The 16,961-nt window shown below is 43.3% G+C and overlaps 1 protein-coding gene across 2 annotated transcripts in view; it reads left to right on the plus strand.

Moving 5' to 3' along the window:
• Positions 1-8,502: 8,502 nt before the first annotated feature.
• HYCC1 (hyccin PI4KA lipid kinase complex subunit 1) overlaps positions 8,503-16,961 on the plus strand; it is a 106,305-nt gene continuing 97,846 nt past the window's right edge. For both annotated transcript variants that reach the window (XM_069088732.1, XM_069088733.1), the window contains exon 1: positions 8,503-8,753. The gene's annotated coding sequence lies outside the window, so the exon portion shown is untranslated. The remainder of the gene's footprint in view (positions 8,754-16,961) is intronic.

The raw sequence follows: 16,961 nt of genomic DNA on the forward strand, positions 1-16,961 counted from the left end.
TATCTATCTATCTATCTATCTATCTATCTATCTATCTATCTATCTATGTACATCAACAAAAGAGAGAAAGAATAGATCGATGAATTGGGCATACAACTAAAAAAAAACTAGAAAAAGAACAAATTAAAAACCCCTAATTAAGTACCAAAATGAAAATTAAGATCACAAAAGGAGAGTAAATAAAATTGAGCGCAAAAAATTCATTGAACTAATTATTAAAACTAGGAGCTCGTTTTATAAGGGGGAAACAACAAAATAGATAAACCATCGGTTAATTTGATTTAAAAGAAATAAAAGACAACCAAATTACCAGGGTCAAACATGAAAAGGGTGAATGCACCACCAATGAAGATAAAATTAAAACAATCATTAGGAGCTATTTTACCATATCATATGCCAGAAAAACTGAAAATCTAAATGAAATGGATGAATATTTGCAAAAATATAAACTGCCCAGATTAACAGAAGAGGAAATAGAATACCGGAATAACCCTTTCTTAGAAAGAGAAATTGAATAAGCCATCAATGAGCTCCCTAAGAAAAAATCCCCAGAACCAGATGGATTTACAAGTGAAATTCTACCAAACATTTAAAGAACAACTAATTCCAATTAAAACTATTTGCAAAAACAGGCAAAGAAAGAGTTCTACCAAATTCATTTTATGACACAAATATTGTTTTGATGCCTAAACCAGGGAGAGCAAAAACAGATAAAGAAAACGTTAAGCTAATTTCTCTAATGAATATTGATGCAAAAATTTTAAATAAAATGGTAGCAAGAAGATTACAGCAATATATTACAAAGATAAAATACTATGTCCAGGTAGGGTTTATATCAGGAATTCAGGCCTGGTTTAATATTAGGAAAACTATCAGGACCACAAAAATAACAAAAACAACAAAAATCATATGATTATATCAATGGGTAGAGAAAAAGCTTTTGACAAAATATAATCCCTATTCCTATTAAACACACTAGAAAACATAAGAATAAAAGAGCCTTTCTTAAAATGATAAGTAGTATCAGTCTGGAACTATCATCAAGCATTTTCTATAATGGGGATAAAATGGAACCTTTCCTACAAGATCAGGAGTGAAGCAAGGATGTCCATTATCATCACTGTTATTAAATATTGTATTAAAAATGCTAGCTATAGAGTGAAGTGGGCAGAACCAGGAGAACACTGTATACAGTAACAGCCACATTGTGTGATGACTGACTTAGCTCTTCTCAGCCATGCAAAGATCTAAGACAACTCCAAAAGATTACTGATGGAAAATGCTATCCACATCCAAAGAAATAGAGTTTGAATGAAGATCAAAGCATACTATTTGCTGTCTCTTTTTTCTTTTGTTGTTTTGTTTTGTTTCCTCTTTCTTGTGATTCCTCCTGCTGTTTCTAATTCTTCTTTTCAACAAGACTAATGTGAAAGTATGTCCAATATGAATGTATATGTAGAGCCTATATTCCACTGCACACTGTCTTGGGGAGGGAGGATGAGAGGGAGGAGGAGAAAATTGAAAACTCAAAAGTTTTGGAAGTGAATGTTGAAAATAAAAACAAATAAATTTAAAAAAAAGAAATGCTAGCTATAGCAATAAGATAAGAAAAAGAAATTAAAATAGACAATGAGGAGACAAAACTAAGAATATTTACATGATGGTTACATGATGATAGGATGGTTTTTCATAGAGAATCCTAGAGAATCAAGTAAAAAGCCATTGAAACAATGAACAATTTTAACAAAGTTAAAGGATATAAAATAAATTGATGTAAATCACCAGTATTTCTATATAACACCAATTTCTATATAGTATCTGGAGGAAGAGATAGAATGAGAAATTCTATATAAAATAATTACAGATAGTAAAAAATACTTGGGAATTTGGTTATGAAGACAAATCCAGGGACTGTATGAACACAATTACAAAATACTTTTCACACAAATAAGGTCAGATCTAAACAACTGGAGAAATATTAATTGCTTATGTGTAGACTGAGCTAATATAATAAAAAATGATAAGACTAACTAAATTATTTTATTTATTCAGGGCCATACCAATTAAACTACCAAAGAATTAATTTATAGAGCTAGAAAACATGATAACAAAAATCATCTGGAATAGCAAAAAGTCAAGAATATCAAGGGAATCAATAAAAAAAATGTGAAGGAAGGTGGCCTAGCAGTTCCAGATTTCAAACTATATTACAAGGCACTTATCATGGAAATCTGGTATTGTTAAAGTAATAGAATGGTGGATCAGTGGAATAGATTAGGTATGTAATACACAGTAGTGAAGGTTCATAGTAATCTCATGGTTGATAAACCCATCCAGGCTTTTGGGGCAAGAATTCACCATTTGACAAAACTTGCTGGGAAAACCGGAAAGCATTTTGGTAGAAATTAGGTACAGACCAACATCTTACATCATATACCAAGATAAGGTTAAAATGTATACATGGGTTAGACATGAAAAGTAAATTGGGTGATTATGGAAAATTTACCTGTCAGATCTAAGAATAATGGATGAATTTATGACCAAATTGGAAATAGAGAGGCTCATGGGAAGTAAAATAGATAAATTTTATTAAGTGAAATTAAAACCAATGCAGCCAAACAAACCAACCAACAAACAAAACCAATGCAGTCAAAATGAGAAGCAAAGTAAGAAACTGGGAAAAAAAATGTTCACAGCAAATTTTTCTGATAAAGTCCTCATCTTTCAAATATATAGGGCTCTGAGCCAAATTTATAAAAATAAGAGCCATTACCCAACTGAAAAATGACAAAATAATATGAACAGGTAATTTTCAGAAGAAGAAATCAAAACCATCATGAAAAATTGTTCTAAATTTCTATTGAGAGAAGTGCAAATGAAAACATCTCTAAGGTACTACCTCAATGAAATCAAAGGAAAAGGAAAAGGACATACATGTACAAAAATATTTATACCCTCTCTTTTTGTGGTGGCAAAGAATTGTAAACTAAGGAGGATGCCCATCAACTGGGGAATGGATGAAAAAGTTGTGATAAAAGAAGGTAACAGAATACTATTTTGCTATAACAAATGATGAACAGTATGGTTTCAGAAAATATGTGAAATCTTATATGAATTGATGTAAAGTGAAGTGAGCAGAACCAGGAGAACATTGTACATAGTAAGAACAATATTTTAACAATGATCAATTGTGGGAGACTTAGCTACTCTGATCAAGGCAATGATCCAAGACAATTCTGAAGGACCCATGATGAAGAATGCTATTCACCTCCAGAGAGAGAACTGATGGAGTCTGAGTGCAGACTGAAGCATAATTTTTTCACTTATTTTTCATGCTTGATTTTCTTTTGACATGACTAATATGCAGATATGTTTTGGATGATTTCACATGTATAATTGATATTGTATTGCTTGCCTTCTCAATGGGTGGGCGACAGACTGGAGGGAGAGAATTTGGAATCTGAAATTTTGAAAAAGGAATGTTAAAAATAGATCAATAAATTAGAAAAAATTAATAAATGCTTGTTTCCTTCTCTCATTCCTTCCATTGCATGAACAAGTCACTTCTTTTCTCTGTGCTTGTTTCCTCATCTGTAAAATGAAGAGGTGGAATTTCACAATCTCTAAAGTCCTTAGGAGATTTAAATGTTTATTGTGCAACATGTTGCAGAGAATCTTGAGTTCAGCTCCTCATCACCTCTCACCTGAACTACAATAGCTATCTAACTGGTTTCCCTGCCTCAATTCATTCATACTTTGATTCATTGTGTACTCAGCTCCTAAAGAATGGGTCTGACTATGTCACTCCCCTCCTCAACGAACCCCGGTGGCTCCCTACCAGCCTCCAAGATTAAATATAGCCTCCTCTTTGGGGCATTTGAAACCTTCACAGCCGGCCCCATTCCTATATTTCCATCCTTTTCCCATCTGGTCTTCTGGATTTGCTCTAACGTCCATTCTTATCCGTTTTCTTGCTCTTCCTCACAAAAGACATTCATGCCTTCGTCCTGCTATTCTCATTCCCACCCAGCCTTTGGTTCTTAAGTGCCTGCCTTCCTGTAAGGATCAGAATAGCAATAACAACCACAGCAGGGATAACTAGCCTTTAGGCAGCGCTGTCCTCCTAACAAGCCTGTGAGGTGGGTGTTATTATTACCATTCTGTATTTAAGGAAACTGACCTGCAGAGAGGTTAAGTGACTTGCCCAGGGTCTCAGCATCTAAAGCAGGATTCAAACTCAAGTCTTCCTGACCCCACATCTAGCCAATGTCCCCCAGAGTCCTTGTCCCTGCTTCTCTTCTTCCTTCTCCTCTTGAAACTATCTTCTTTCCACTGTACTTGTTGCCTCCAAGCATGAGGCTCCTTTTAGCTTCCCTTGCACAGAAGGGTAGTGCTCTTGTGTACCCACAGGCCTGGTGGAGAGGGACAGCTTTGGCTCTCACCTCTGGCAGACTGCCAAGACTGCTAGGGTCCTAGTGGCCCCATTTCACCTTTGCCTTTGCACCTGGTCTTCTGATCTTTCTGTTGCCTTCTGTGATGAAGTATCTCCTGTGCCCCAGCACGTCTCCCGAGATTTCTGCCCTGGGAATGTGACTCTGAGACCCAGACACTGGGAAATGGAGTCCCTTCCATCAGCCAGGTCTCATTTTACATCTTTCATTCAGCAAAAATCATCATAGGCCATGCAAATCCCACCAGGTGCACACCCCCCCAGCACTGTTAACATGCACGATAAAACCTTCATTCATTTACATCTAGCATCATGACGGGTAATTTTCCTACACATAATTGTTAAAGAAAAGAATGCAAGACCAAGAACACACCTGTTGAAATGTAGGAAGTGAACTGATTTTAGAGTCAGAGGAGATGGTTTTCAGTCCCGTTCCTGGAACCTACTACTCACCTGACCTATGATCCTAGAACACAGAATTAGAGCCAGGAGTGACTTTAGGGACACTGAGGCCCAGAGCTATGAAGTCCAGGGCTACACAGTGAGTGAATGTCTAGTTATCCTGACTCCAAGACCAGTGCCATATTCACTGAGCCACACTGCCTCAAATCACTTAAATTCTCTGGGCCTCAGTATCCTCATCTCTGAAATGGGGGCAGGTGGGGGTGGGGTCTGCACTAGACGACCTTTGAGGGACCTTGCACCTCTCTACCCTATACCCTTTGTACATAAAACACATCTCTCTATCACACATTCACCAGTTTGCATGGGGATGTGCCATGAGTACAATGGAACCCAAGCTGCTACTGCTTTCAGGGCCACGAGATGAATGTGTTCATGATGTGGAGAAGACATCCTTCCCAGCCCCTCTATATGACCAGCTCTCCAACCTGCAAATGTCTGCCCCTTCTTTCAGTCATGGGAATCCTAATTGAGTTTAGGAATGTTCTCATGGCAGAAATTCATTTGGTTCAAGATTAGGGGTTATCTATAATGCCAGGCCCGGGCTTAGACCTTTGTGGCTCTGTTCGTCACACAAGGAAAATATTTGGGGGAAAAAAACAATGAATCATTTGCAAAGTATTTCTTAAACCCTTAGAAGATGCTGGTACCAGGCTAAATAAGGGCTGAGGATGCAAACAGCAGTGATACTGTTTTATCTTAAAAAAAGCATTTTCTAATGGGGCAAAAAACACACATGTACGCCAGTATTGGAGACTGCATACAAAAGGACCAGTGCTCCAAACAACATCCAGCCCCCCGCATTTTGGTTACCCCATAAACTCTAGCTTGACCTGGCCTGGCTTTCTGCTTATCGGAGGATGGAGGCTTCCTGGGTCTCTTTAATGTTCCCCGATCACCAGCACTCTCGTTTATCCAATAATACGAGCATCAAGAATTACTCACATTTATAGAATAGTTCAAAGTTACAAAGTCCAACGAGAGTCACTTTTCATCCCCAGAATTCAATTCCTTCAGCTATAAAATAAGAAGGTAGTTGATCTTTAAGTACAAATCTTTGATCCTATGAAGTGAGACCTGTCTTCCAAAAACAGGATCAAATGCCTTCTTTTTCTGGTTGATTGAAGAAGTAGGAATTGTGAAAGACCTGCTTCTATCAGCTTTACAGAGCACTGAAGTCTTCTACTGCTTGTATCCAAAGAGGTGAAGGCAATGGGGTAGCCTCGAACAAGTCCCTGTGGAAGGCAATGGGGTAGCCATGAAGTCAGTCTGGAGAGAGGCTGAATGAAGAGTAGTGGATAGTGGAATGGCCTTGGAGTCAGGAAGACCTTACTTCCTTGGCACTGTGAGTTCCTTCGCCTTAATACTCTCTTTTCTGTAGGTTTTTGTGACACTATGCTCTCCTGGTTCTTCTCCTTCTCAGTTGCCTTGGCTAGATCTTCTTCCAGGTTGAACATGCTGGTCTCGGAGATTCCCCAAGGCTCTGTCCTGGACCCTCTTCTCACCATCTATCATCTTGCGTGGTGATCTCGTCAGCTCCCATGGATTCAATGATCCTGTCTATACCAGTGATTTTCAGATCTATTTGTCCAGTCCTAAACTCTCTTCTGGCCTTCAGTCTTGCATCTTTAACTGACTGTGAGGAGAAACTTGTCAAAGCCTCATCTTTTAAACTCTTCAAATCCAAGAGAGCCCTCATTCCCACTTATGCAGTGACATGCCCTAATTTACTAAGGTAGTTTCTAGCTCTGAATATATGATTTTGTAATCCACTAAACTGGTCATGGTCTTATTCTTTTTCAGGAAAATCATATCTTGATCTCCAGTCTTCCCTCACCAGCAACTGCCTAGTGGACATCTCAAACGGAATGTCCCACAGACATTTTAAAGGCAACATGTCCAAGATACACTGGTTATCTTCTCCCCCCACCCCCAACCTTCTGATTTCTTAGGATCTTTCCTTTTCATGCTCATGGTACCACTAGCCTCCCCATCAGCCATGCTCCCAACCTAGGGGTCATCCTTGATTTCTCAGTCTACACATACCCAATTTATTGCCAGATTCTGTCCATTTTATCTTTGAAACATCTCTCCATCGTGCCCTATTCTCTCCTTGGATGCTGCCACTGCTCTAATACAGGCCATCCTCACTTCAAGCTTAGACCACTGCAATAGCCGGCTTGGAGGGGGGGGGGGGGTCTTGCCTCCTCTCTCCCCACTGCTATCTATTTTCCACTCACGGCCAGTGATTTTGTTAAAGGGAAACTCTGACCTTCATGGCAGTCCTTTACTTTATTGACCTCAGGATCAGATGGCATCTAAAGCCCTTCTCGATCTGCCCCCTTCCTACATTTCCGTTCTCCTCACACTCGGCTGGCCTTCAGACCCCCCAGCCTGCCTGCATCTCCCAATCTAGCGCCCTTTCGCAGTGTCACCCATTTCTGGAAGGCTCTCCCTCCGGAACCTTGGCTCCTGGCTGGCAGGACTCAGCTCCAATCCCACTGAGATTCCCCCCAGTTTACTCCGTCATGTTTTTAGCTGCACATAACAGTGCAATGGTGTAGCCTGGGGCCCGTGGGCTCCTGGGGGCAGGTGTGCTGGCCCCTCCCTCCCCTAGGTTTCCCAGGTGTTTAGCCTAGCCCCCGACACAGGTTGGTTCCCGTAATCAGGGGCAGATCTGACTTCTGATTTACACCGGCCGTGGGACCTCGGACAAGACTGGCTTCGCTGTCCAGAGCCCCGGGGCAGCACTCTGAGCCCTAGGGCTGCCAGGCTGGGGCTGCAGCCTCTGCCAGGACTTCCATAGCACCTCGCGGGTGGGATGACAAGAAAGGAAACCTTCCGCAGCGTGCGCTTACCCAGGACCAGAATCTGGGGTCCGAGGGCCGGACAGGCTGCGAATAGCCGCTCTTAGGGGTCTATACTATGGGCTCCCTTCTATACGATCTTCCTGCTGGTTAGACGACGGGGGGGGGCCGAAGCAGCCACTAAAGCTCGCTACCTGCTCCGGCACGAGGTCCCCCGTCCTGCCCACCGACCCATTCTACAGACAAGGAAGCTGAGGCGCGGAGGAGTGCAGGGACTCTGGGCCGGGTCTCTCTCCCACCCTCGGGCCTCGCACCCATCTGTGAGGACAGGGGCACCTGCCAAGGTCCACGCTTGACTTCCTCGGGAAATTTTATATTGGTGAGACTGAGAGTCCGACCTGAGTCCTTGAGGAGGGCAGTGCAGGGGCTTAAGTCTCAGGATCAAGGGATTAGAAGACTCATTTGTGTTCCTGCGGATTAAGGTGCATTTGAGCTCACAAAGCCGCCCTCCTCCCTGCGGGGGGGCCCAGCTCGGGACTGGCTCAACTTCACCTTCCACCCCATCCCATCCCATCCAGCTGTCCATCACTCCCATGCTCTCCAGCCTGGCCCCGCCCTCAGAAGAAGACCACGCCCCTCGCTCGCGCTCTACCCAGCGCCTCCCGCCTCTCCTCTAGGCCCCGCCCCCAAACCGAAGGCAGGGACTCCCCTATAGGCCTAGAAGTTGTTCTGGTCCCGCCCCCTGGGAGGCGATAGGTCGGGCCTCCGTGAAGCGGCTGTGGTTGGCTGCCCGCCGACGGGTTCCTGGTCGTGCCTGTCAGAGTGGCTCGCGGCCGTGGCGGCTCCTCGGCCGGCTTGTCTGTCAGTCAGCGGAGCGGGGACGATGGCTTGCGGGCAGCCCTGGTAGCGGGCGGGCGGGGGGAGCCGCTGGAGGAGGAGGAGGAGAAAGAGGAGGAGGAGGAGAAAGGGTCGAGGAGAAGGGCGGGCCGGCGCCGCTGCTACGGAGATTCCCCCGGGCTCGGGGCGCTGCTCTGGTGAGGGGGGCGCGCGGGGGCCGAGGCCCCGGGGCCGGCCGTGACTAACGGCCGCCGGGCGGGCGGGGCCGGGGGCGGGGCCTCGACTCGGGGGCGGGGCCGGGTGCGGCACGTGCCGGGGCCGGGGGCGGGGAGCGGGGCGGAGCGAGCGCCGCATTGCCCCGGCCTCCCGGAACCCCGCCCCGACATCCCCTGCCCCTCCGCCTCACCACCCCTTGCCTGACCCACATCCTGGCCTCCCTTGACCCCTGCCTGACCCTTGCCCGCCGACCTTCCCATGTCCCCATCTTCCTGACCTTCTTTGACCCCATTTGTCTTTTCCTTACTCCTGCCTAGACCTCCTGCCTTGCTTGACCCCTTCCCCTTGACCCCACCCTGACCCCTGCCTGCACTCCTGCCTTGTTGAACCCTTCCCCTTGACCTCCCCTGACCCTCCTGCAGCCTCCACACTGCGATTCCTGCTGCTCCTGTGCCCTGGGTGAGAACAGGTCCTTCACTGGCTTCCGACCCGGTGCCCCGGGCTGCAGAGACTCCTTTCCCGCCCCGGGGCTCCTGAGGCCGGACCTTTGCTTGGCTTCTCAGGCAGGTGGCAACACCGGGTGCTTGCAGATGTTCTGGGTGTGAATCACGCTCTGCCCGCAGCCTTGGGCAGATCCCGCAAGGCCTGGATGCCTCTGGCTTTGCTCCGGTGATAGGCAGCCCCTGCCCTGGGATTCTCTGAGGGTGAAGCAGCTCTCCTTGTGTAGGCTTCCTGAGTGGCCTCTCAGCTTGTGACAGCTATGCAGGGCCGTAGATTTAGAGCTGGGAGCCCTTTATGAGGCCCACAGAGATTAAACTTGCCCAAGGTTACGCCATAGCTGGGTGACATTTGAATTCTGAACTTCATTTTACAGAGGAAAGAGGAAGAGATTTGGCTCAAGTCGTAGAGGAAGGGGCCAATTCCAGACTTGAGGGGCAGTAGGTTCTTTGCATTACACCCGGCTTCCAAGATTCACCCAGTGAATCCTAATTGTTCCTCCCCCTAGATCTGACATGACTACAGAGTCATAGATGAAGATCTGGAGATCACGTAGGCCAGTCCACTTGTTTTACAGAAGAGACAAATGAAGTGACTTGCACCCAAAGTAGGCAGTAAATGGCACAAATGACTCTTTGAATCCCCTAATCTAGAGACTTTATTCCCCAACACTGCCACTTTCATTGAGAATTCCAACCTTCAGACTCCAAATTCAGTACTCTCTTCATGGCAGTTTCAGGATTTTAACTTGAAAATTTCAATAAATTATCAGTATTTTAGAATTGCATGTAAATGCATTGAATTCAGACCCTTCTATGCTTATAGACTTTTCCAGGGTGCAAATGAAAATAGTGTTACATTAAGCAGAACTCTGTTTTCCTTGACCAATACAATGTTTGGAACAATTGACAGTACCTCTCAGAGAGAACCAGTTGGGTGATACAAGAAGTTGTCTAGTGGGAAAAAGCGCTGTCATTGGGTCTGAGGTCCCACCTCTGCCACTTTAGGGCCACTTGTATGCAGGTGACTTACCCTTTGTTGACCTCAGAGACACTTTACAGAGGGAAAGTCAGGGAGTTAGACTAGATGATTTCTGAGGTCTTGGCAAGCTCAAGATTGGCTCATCACACAAACTTTGTGCCAAACTTAGCCAAGTGCCAAATTTTGGTGCTAAAAGTTTCAAGGATAAAGTTTCTTCATTAGATTGACCACCTGCCTTGCTTCTTTCAGCCTACCTTTTGGTTGATGTAGTAATTGGTTATAAATAAAGAGGTTTTCAGCTTTGGAATTCTGGTCTGACTAAAGATACAAAGATTGCCCTAACTTTGAGTGAGTATAGTTGTTGTGGTATTCATGAACTTTATAGTTGGTGACTCAGTATTTCTAGAAATTTCCTCACCATTAGAAAAAAAAGCTTGTTTTGAATTTTACCAAGAGTATCACAACAACAACCCTCCTTCGAAAAGAAACAGTATGCTGATTTTGAGGGTTTGTAACAAATAGCCAAAAACATGGGAGTTCTTAACTTTCAGAGAAAAGTAACAGAAGAAAACTGACTTTGGTATTTTGGTAGGTTAATAGACTTGCAAAGTCAATTTGTTAAACTTCTAACTAATATGCTCTTAAGAAAACAATTCATTGGGGAAGGGGGGGTGGAAATACTGGTATATTTATGGAACAAATCCTATCAAGCCTGATTTTTTTTCTTCAAACTAATATTTTTCATTTTCATTAGACAAGGGAATTTTAATAACCTCCTTATTAATATTATCAGGAAATTTATATGGAGAGAGCCTATCAGTTACGTGCTAGCCATTACATATGAAACAGGCATTCTGTGAGTCATAATTTAGTAAGCACTTATGCCCAGGCAGTGCTGGGAAACTTGCCTTATGTCATGAGACCTATTGGAGATTTATGAAATTCATGCTGTGCTGAATGATTTTCTTTTGTTTTTCAGTATGGTATTTTGTTGGAAATAGCTATTTTTGGAAAAGTATGATTTTAGAGACTTGGGTTTTAGCATAGTTCATGGCCACTTAATTTTATTTAGATTTGTATGTCTAGAGTTAAGGTTTATTTAGGTTCCTGAAACTTTGTGGAAAATACTTTGTAAGCTATTATATAAATGTGAGCTATTATTAATTTAAAACAATTTAAACTTGAACTATCTTTCAGTATACAAAATTAACATATTTAATTGTTGTAATTATTTCAAAAGTTAGGAAATGGATGTTACTTGGGTCTCAAGTGAAGTCAACAAGCATATATTACACTTACTGTGTACCAGGCACTGTGTTAAGTTTTGGGACTAGGAAAAAAGACAGCATCTGCTCACTGGAAAGTAATTGAGCTGCTTGGGGGCCTGGAATAGGGCCTCCTGCAGAAAGTGTGCTTGGCCCTGAGTTGTGAAGGAAGCCAGGAGGCAGAGGTGAGGAGGAAGAGACCTCCAGGCCTGGGAGACAGCTTATACTGAAGTGGGGAGTCAGGAGCTGGAATTGTAGCTGGATCCTAGTGTTCACAGAAGATTGGGAAAGGTCGTGAAGAGAAAGGTGTGAAGGCCTTTAAATGGCTTTGAAGTTTTGATCCTGAAGGTATTTGGGAGCCTGTGGAGTTTATTGAGTAGGGTGATGTAATCAGACCTGCACTTACCATCCCAGAGTGTTGTGATGAAGGTGCTTTCCGTTAAAGAACTCTGAAAGCATCCACAAATAGGAATTGTAGCATTTGAATGTTCTAGGCAGTAAGAAAGGCAGTGGTTTACAGCATAGTTTTCCTTCTTGGTCAAGGGAATTGACATACTACTTGACATGCCTTTGGGTTGAGCTTGAAGAGTTTTCTTCTTTTCAGAGTTAGAGTTTTGGTAAAGCCATCTTGATGGTGGTTCTTCTCTTCTTCGCCCAGTTTTACTAGATTGTGTGATTCATGAACAGAGGAGGGCCCCTGTTGAACTGACCTTCATGTCTCCCCTGGGACCTCACAGGGCCTTGGCTGATAGGCACTTAATGCATTATTAGAGTTATGTTCTGATGTCCAGCAATTTTTGCTCCGTGTAGCAAATATTACTCAAAATGTTTATAGTAAGATGACTCAGGAGAAACAGTTTAAGGGTGATATTTACACAGTATACTTAGAGAATTCTCAATTTATTGGATGTTGAAGAGGTGCTATCACAGAATAACAGAATCAATAAGCATTTGCATTTTTGAATGCTGTTTGGCCTTTACAGGGAGGCAGTATGGTGTATGGAGTAGAAAGAGGGCTGGATTTAGTAGAGGGCCTTGGTTCAGATTTAATACTTGGGTCTGCTGAAAATAAAAAGACAAATGAGCTTAGGTGCTTTTGCCCATTTTATGACCTCATGTTAAATTTTTTGTTATCTCCTAGAACTTGCAAAATTTTGAGAGCTAGGAAGGGACATTCAGATTCATTCAGGCCAAATCACTTGAGGATCTACTTCCTACCCAAGCAAATGGATTGAGATCCATTTTGTAATTGCCACAAGGTTTAGTGGAAATGTTGAGGTTTAGGGTTAGGGGTGCTTGAGACCCCAAGATATCAAGTACGATATGTGTGTGTATATGCATTTATCTGTATGTTCACATTCTGATCTAAAGTAGTATGCAGAACTGGGCTTTTACAAATTTTAAATTAACTTTCTTATAAGTGTGACTTTCAGTCTTAAGCATGTTACTAAAATAGAGATACATTGGAAATACTAAAATTGGATGAGCGGTTTGGACTTCTTTTGTGTTTTTGTTGTACTAGTCTGATTTTTCCATTTATGTGAATGGCATCATTTGGAGAGGCCCAACACTTTATGAGTATTTGTCATTAAATTTTAAGGCTTTTAGATTCTAAGTACTGAGGTACTAAGTCAGTAATCCACATATTTGATTTAGCAGCCATGTACCTTGAATTTTAGAGTAAATCTACTATTCCCACTAACTAGGGGCCATCGTATTTTTGCATTATCCCTTTGAAGTAGGTGCTATTATCTCCATTTTGCAGATGAGGAAACAGACTGACAGCAATTAAGTAACTTGCCCAGGGTAAAGGACTAATGGGGCAGGATTCAAACTCTGGTCTTCCTAACTCCAAACCCAATGTTGTAACCACCACACCTTAGAGAGTTTTGTAGTGCTGGTTTCTGCCTTTGAGAAACTCACTGTAGAATCAGAGAAAAGACATGGAAATTACTGAAGAATATGTGGAGGAGGAGGAAGGGCAGGGGAGGAAGCATTTCAGGTCTCAGCCGCCCCTTAACATTGACCTCTTACTTCCTGTTGTATCGTGTCCAAGTCTAGCTGCCTGCTAGAGTGGCTGGTTGTCATCATCACCAGCTCAACATACTTAGAACACAATTGGTCATCTTTCTGAAGACTGCTGCCTTCCTCCTAATCTAGCTCTCTGGGGAAGGCTTTAGTTTAGCTGGTTCTAAACTTGATCTAGAAATTCAGCTGCCTGGAGAGCCGCATTTAGGACCTTCTATCTCCCTAGCTTCTGGGTGGCCCAGAGGGTTTGGTCTCATTGGGGTCAGTGTTAGAGTACAGGTGGCAGTTGGTCCCCACCACGTGGTGCTGCCAGGGCTCTCTGATGGGAGACGAATGAATTCTCCTGGACTGTCTAATTCTTCATAGGCACACAGAAGGAGAAGTCTGGATTGGGGGCCTGATTTTGAGGGTAGATCTGAAGGGCTACTAATGTTGACATACTGATAAAGACGGGCCCTCATGGGTTGTAGGTTTGAACTGAAGGAAGAGGACAGGGAGTTTCTACCACCACAAAAATGGTGGTGAAGACCCAGTACCTCCTTCATGTGGGATGGGCAGGTTTCCCTTTAAGAGGGGAGGGTAGAGGGGCAGCTAAGTGGTTCAGTGAATAGAGCACCAGTCCTGGAGTCAGGAGGACCTGAGTTCAAATATGACCTCAGACACTTAACACAAAAACTAGCCTTGTGACTTTGGGCAAGTCACAAGCCCAATTGCCCTCCAAAAAAAAGCAAAAAAAAAAAAAAGGGGGGAGGGTAGGCTGTTCTTAGGACCATTATTAGTTTGACTTCCTTGCTGTTTGAGCCCTAAAAGGCCAAATTGATGTCAGAAGTTTTAGCAGAATTCTCATTTCCCTGTGGGAACACCTTTCTGACCTAAATGCTTGTCGATTGTCTTACTGAGTAGCCAGGCAGTTGCTGTGGTGAATGCAGAGGTGGAGGGGAGAAGCAATTTTATCTAAATTACTATCTTGTGTAACCTTAGGAATTATTTCTTTATTATCCTTTAATATTAATAATGTCACTTTTAATTACCTTTTGTGGTTCACCTGAACTAGGCTTGGCTCAGAATGGGTGGCATGGTTGGCAGGGTTTGTTGGCAATAATTTTCTAGTTAATTTTATTGTTGAAATGGGTGAAGGATTGTGTGGGTGAAATGGCACCCAATGTGATTGTAGTATTGTTAAAAATCAAGTATTCCTTGGTTCTTATTCTTTAGAAAAGCTGGATTGCCCCTATAAGGAAAATGAAGAAAAGTTGTCTTGAATATTAGATAATGACAGATACAGGTAGGTGAATGGGCTTTTGATTCTTGAGGATTGGGTACCTGGAAGGCTGAGGAGTGGTTGTAAAAAGGCAAATGGAGGAGGGTTTGATGCTGCAAATAGCCAACATGATCTCTGACTCAAAGGTTTCAGCTGGGGAGCATTAGATTAAACTCTGCAGGGATCAGGAAGAGGAAAGTAAGAGCTGTAATACAGATAAGGAATGGGAATCTGAGCTGGTGGGAAAATTGTCTGGAGCCTCTCCTGGGAGTGACTTGTTCCCTAGGGAAGTCAGAGGATGGGTGGGCTAGTGAAAGCCTATGAATCATTCCCCAGTGGCTAATGAGGGTGTTGTCTAATGCAGTGGTGCCAGACTCAAAACCAGGGCCACCAAACCATGTGTAAGGATCCCTACGGGTCACATGTGGACTTGGTTTTAAAATGTAATGTTATCTTTATTTTACTGTATTTTTATTTACTTTGGTAAATATTTCTCAGTTACATTTTTTACTTTGTTAAATTTTTCCCAATGATATTTTAATCTGGTTTGTGCCACACTTGGGAGAGTCTAGTTTTCTGAAGATGCCATTAATTTAGCTGGTTCTAAACTCGATCATGAAAGTAGTGGGCTGCAGCTGCATGTTTGATATCCCTGATCTAATGAAGGTGACTCAAAATTTTTGTCGGTTGCAGAGAAATAGTCTTGGAGAGTTTACTGAGGATTTGCTATTGCTTCAAGAACAGCTGCATAGAGGCCTAAAATAGGGGTGGCCTTCATCTCTTTCTAGGTGGCTGAGATGGAAAGTTCAGTATACTTGATCTCACAGAGATGAATTCTATTTGCAGCCACTTCACCATTGGGGGATGGCAAGAGAGGGTTTGTTTGTTTATTTGTTTTTAAAGAAATGAATTTGGTGGACTGGCTTTATGCATTTCCTTATTCCTCATGACTACCCTATTTCAGGTGAAATTAGGGTCTGACTTTTGGACAGAGTTCCACTTGAGTGGTGTTAGGCTTTAACTATGGGCCTTTCCTACCACTCCACTGTACGGGCTGGTAGAGTTTGAGCAGGGCATTGGGGCAGCCCCAGCAGCAGTTCCAGCAATTGAGGCTATTCACACAAATGGACACTCTGAAGAGAATGGCAGAAGACACAGTGTCTATTGTGCTGGGAAGTGGGTGGAAGATGATGATACTCTTTCCCGTAAGGAGTTTGAGGATAGCTTTTGAAACATGAGGTGAACAAGAGGATTGATTGATAGTCAGCCTTTGGCCATGTGAGTAAAATTATATCAGGATATCTTTGATCAAAGCAATAAAGGTCCTTCTGACCCACTCAGATTCTGGATATCTACTCAGTGTTTTGGACTCTTGGATTTTCTCTCATCCCATCTGGTCTTTCAGAGCCAACCAAGCCTTTGCATCCAAATTGGAGGCACTATTGGTATGAGTTCCTCTAGTACAAGAGCCAAGGTTCTAATTGGTGGAACATCCAAGTCACTGTGGCTTGGAAAGGAGGGAGGACACCAAATATATAAGGGGGATGGTAGATATTGTCATTGGATCAAAGAGTGCGTAGGGTTAGGGTGAGAATAAGGTGTTAGAAGACTAAAAAGTGGGAATGGGTCAGGTTATGAAAGGCTTGAAATGCTAGAGGATTTTATATTTGATCCTGGAGGGATAGAGAGTGTCTGGAGTTTATTGGATAGGGGAGTGACATGGTCAGATCTGGGCTTGGACAGCTGAATAGAAAATGGACTGGTGTGAGCAGATCCCCAGGCAGGCTGTTGCCTGTAGTCCTGGTGAAAGGTAATGAGGGCCTGCTTCAGGGTGGTGGCAGCGTCAGAGGAGAAAAGGGGGTATGTATGAAAGAAGGTGTGAAGGTAGAATAAGTAGGACTTGGCAACTGACTGTATTTGTGGGGTGAGAGAGAGGGAAAGTTGAGGGTTATGCCCAGGATATGAGCCTGGCTGAACTTAGAGCCCAGAGAGGGCATTCCTGGACAGTTACAGGCCATTTCTCCACTTTGGGATCAGGATCAAAGAAGGAATTTTGTTGATGACCCTGCATATGGTCAGTGGTTTGTAGGGCATGTTAGTGTCCATAAGATATCCCACTGAACTGACCAGAAGAAAAGGAGAGATGGCAAACCCAG

Source organism: Petaurus breviceps, unplaced genomic scaffold (assembly GCF_028583685.1).
Source record: "Petaurus breviceps papuanus isolate PSGF00001 unplaced genomic scaffold, PetGlider_PUasm1.0 185, whole genome shotgun sequence".
Lineage (NCBI taxonomy): Eukaryota > Metazoa > Chordata > Mammalia > Diprotodontia > Petauridae > Petaurus > Petaurus breviceps.